General features: G+C 38.4%; 1 long non-coding RNA gene across 1 annotated transcript; it reads right to left on the minus strand.

Annotated features, from left to right (window-relative positions):
• On the minus strand, positions 1,045 to 3,629 carry LOC110436594. Its single transcript, XR_002454399.1, has 3 exons — positions 3,206 to 3,629; positions 2,125 to 2,256; positions 1,045 to 1,301 (listed from the first exon to the last, which is right to left on the minus strand). It is a non-coding gene; the product is annotated as an uncharacterized LOC110436594 (long non-coding RNA).

Here is a 3,894-nt window from a genome sequence, read left to right on the forward strand (position 1 = left end):
GAGTAGTGATCATTGATTTATGTGGTCCTCTAGGCTATAAACAAAAGATTAACGTTTAAATGATGTAAAAAAATTCCTATTAGAAACCAAAAATTGTGTAAATTATAGTTGAACAATATATTTTTGAATAAACAAAATACTTCATATTAGAGACATTTGTGTTTAATATTGTCAAAAAAAACAAAGAGATTTTAAGTTACAAATTTCTACTGTGTAAACTAAAGCAAAAGTAAACACATATTATTTTTTTTGAAGAAATTATGTCAAGTATTTATTTTTCTATACATTTAACAAAGTTTTAGCCTTTAAATAAAAAAGAAACCAATTTAAAAATCTAAAACTAATGAAACTGGCGGGCTCTGAAAAATTTCGGGCTTTTAGTCCCGGGCCTTGGTAAGGTCCGGGACTAAAGGCTCTGAAATTTTTGACAGCCCGCGCGTGCGGGGTCTTTAGTCCCGGCTTGTAGATCGGCTTGGGACTAAAGACCACCCTTTAGTCCCGGTCGGTGGCTGGCACCGGGAGTAAAGGGTTATCCTTTAGTCCCGGTTCGAACCACCGACCGGAACTAAAGGGTCCCTATATATAGCCATCTTCACTACTACAGTCAGGCACAGCAGAAGCGGTTAAATATGCTCTGTAAGGGCGGCTGGTCTAGCTGCCCTTATGCAAACGCTCTTATAGTGGATTCCACTGTAAGAGCGGTTCAACACCAGCTGCTGTAAGGGCGGCTGGGAACACCAGCCGCCCTTACTAGTGACCACTGTAAGAGCGGCTGGTGTTGAACCGCCCTTACAGTGGAATTGACTGTAAGGGCGGCTCAATCTAGAGCCGTCCTTACAGTTAGTTTTCAGCATAAAAAAATAAAAATTATAATAATCAAATTGAACAGTCATATGCTGACCGCTCTATTTGATTATTGTAATTTTTATTTTATTTTTTGCTGAAAATTAACAAATCCAATCTAACCATAACACAACATATATATATAATATCAAATCTGACCACATCACAACACAAACATCAAAATCAAGTTCCATCATCAAATTTACAAATTCAAAAGTTCTATCATAACAAGTTCCACAAGTTTGACAAATCCACAAGTCCAACAAGTTTCACTCTTTGTACAGATCTAAAAATTCATGAAAAAATCTATTATACTAGCTAGCTAGATTTGCAATCAAAATCCATCACTGAAGAGCAAGAAATAATATCCTTGCCTTACAAGCTCAGGCTTGCAGAAGATCAATGGTGGCCTCGTCCTACATCTGGCTCAACTCTAGCAACAGCAGATCTCCGGCTTCCTGTGTTTAGACGTGCAAAGAAATGAGAACTCAACAGTAGATCTCAAGCAACCAAATCCTACTAGCAGTACACAATGGATGATTCCATATGTTTGTTACTACATTAAGATGAAAATATTGTGACGTGCTCTTTCAGTTTGCACTCAGAGGCACCAATGAATATGCGCTCCTAAGTTCCCTGTTTGATCCTACCTAGATGAGATAAAAACTTTAAACAAATACAACCATTTGATGACATCGTCTAAAACCAAGTTGACAAAGAAAGCAGGCAACAACTACCGTATATGTGCTTTCCTAAAAAGCAGGGCATACCTTTATATATAAAAAAACAAGAATGTAGACAAATGTAAACATGTAATAGCCAAGAGAAAAATAATGGAAATATGCAAATTAAGTAGATGAATGCTAGAAATTTTATTTGAGCACAATGCAACTGAAAAGAGATTGCTGATAATTGCAAGGCCTCACTACATGGTCAATTGCAGGGTCGGATCCAGGGTACATAGTTATTGATGTCACTAGTGTTAGAAACATGATTATTAGTATTGTTTTCTCATAACTCAATAGTAATATAGCCATGAATTTGTAGAATTTAATGCTGTCAAGTGACAGCACAAAAAGACCCTGGTTCTGATGCTACTCAATTGCACAGAGATGCTTACTTAAATGGCATCACAGGAAAAACCTGCCATGTTGTCCAACAAAATGTAAGAAACAGAAATAAATCAGCTTCAATTTTAAACATGTGTTAATGCTTCAAAAAAAGACCTAGCAGTAAACTAAAAGCATCGCCTGTGCTCCAAACAGTTGATCCTGAATATACCTCATATGTCACTATCCCACTAGAGGTTGCTGGTTGACGTAGTGTTGCCGTACACAGAGCGCCGTTTGCTGAAATTATGCATGTAGTATGCGGGCCTTGTTGAGAAAAGGCCATTATTTTGGACGCAACATCCTGAAAATACAGAGATAATTTCGTCCATAATCTCTCATTAGATTGTCAGTGATACAGTACAACAAAATAGCAGGCTCAAAAAACACCAAGCCATGGATGCCAAGATAGAATCTACAGAACATTCTCCAAAATTTGTAAAATTATCCCCTGAGCAATATGTTATACTTACTATACTAATGAATTCTGTAATATGTTGAACAGATGTGTCCTAATTTATTGATGGAACCGAAAACATGGGAAGTTTCACAGCAGTTAACAGCAAGAGAAAAAGGTATACAAGGATAATGCTAAAAATGCTGAAAAGACCATGCAATAAATGTTTTGAGCTTATTCTAGAAGGGAAAAAAGGCATATGGCTCTCTCTTGTTGCTCCTTTATTAGATACAGGCTCTCTCTTGTAGCAACAGCTAGATAATACACAGTGAATTTCTTTGACTAGGCCATGACTAGGATTAAAATATTGCAGGAAGAGAGTAGCAGTAGTAGAAGAGGAGCTCAGTATAGATGAAAGGGGTCTTGCCTCCATCGAAGTAGCAGCCACTTCGTTCCTGGCTCTTCACTCAAAGTTGAGGCCTTAGAATATTTGGTGAGGTTCATAGGGACACATTAGAATATTTCTTTTCCCTCTACTAAAAACACAAAGCTCCTTCCATGAGAAGAACCTTTGATTTGCTCTAGAGCAGCACAACAATTAGGTGCTCAATAATATTTTGGGCCAAGAAATATATGCTAACTATTATCAGAATAAGAACTAGCATTCCTTCTTTAGTAGAAAGCTACATATGAAAATACTTGAGCCTTGGCTAAAACACTAACACAGGAACCTGTAAATCTAGAGCACATGAGCACTAAGGTATATATCTTTGAGTTACAAAGTTGCAGACTAGGTTAAAAAATAAAGAAAGAACAGGAGGATGTGAGGGAGAAAGGAGAAGGGAGAAGAACTCACTTTCAGATTACGGAGGGTTGTTGCTGGAGTCCAAATCCCCACACATCAGCATGCTCGGGCCTCCTTGGCTTGCCTGGGTGCCATGGCTGCCCAGCTCTGCACATCAGTGGAGCACGCCGTCGCCGCCACCCAACCTGCACACATCACATAGAAAGAAATCGATCGGGGGAAATCAATATATATCAACCATATTCCGTATAGATTGATTCTAGAGTAGAAATTCTTGGAATTCCCCAGCCACGGTTGTCAATCTGGTGGGGATATCTTGAGATCCATGGATAGCAGAAGGGGAAAAGAAAGAGGAAGAAGATTGAGAGATCACAGAAGACTAGAGGGGGGCCTGCATCGTGCCTTTGGGATGCAAGGCATCAGGATGCGGCAGTGAGCGGTGGCGCATGACGGCAGGAAGATGGATAAGACTAGGGAGGGGAGGGAGGGGATTTAGGGTTTGGGGTTGTATATATACGTCCCCAGAAGTTGAGTCTAGTGGGCCGTCGGGTTGGGCCTGCTGGGCCGGTTTAGTAGCAATTGGATTATATATATATATATAATATAGGATATATTTATATATGATATATTTATATATATAATTTCAAAGTTTATTCTTTAGAAAAATATAAAAAATGCATGTAAAATATTGATTTGGTCAAACAATGAAAAATAAAACACTAAATGACCTCAGATAATTT

The sequence above is a fragment of the Sorghum bicolor genome, chromosome 6 (genome assembly GCF_000003195.3).
Source record: "Sorghum bicolor cultivar BTx623 chromosome 6, Sorghum_bicolor_NCBIv3, whole genome shotgun sequence".
Lineage (NCBI taxonomy): Eukaryota > Viridiplantae > Streptophyta > Magnoliopsida > Poales > Poaceae > Sorghum > Sorghum bicolor.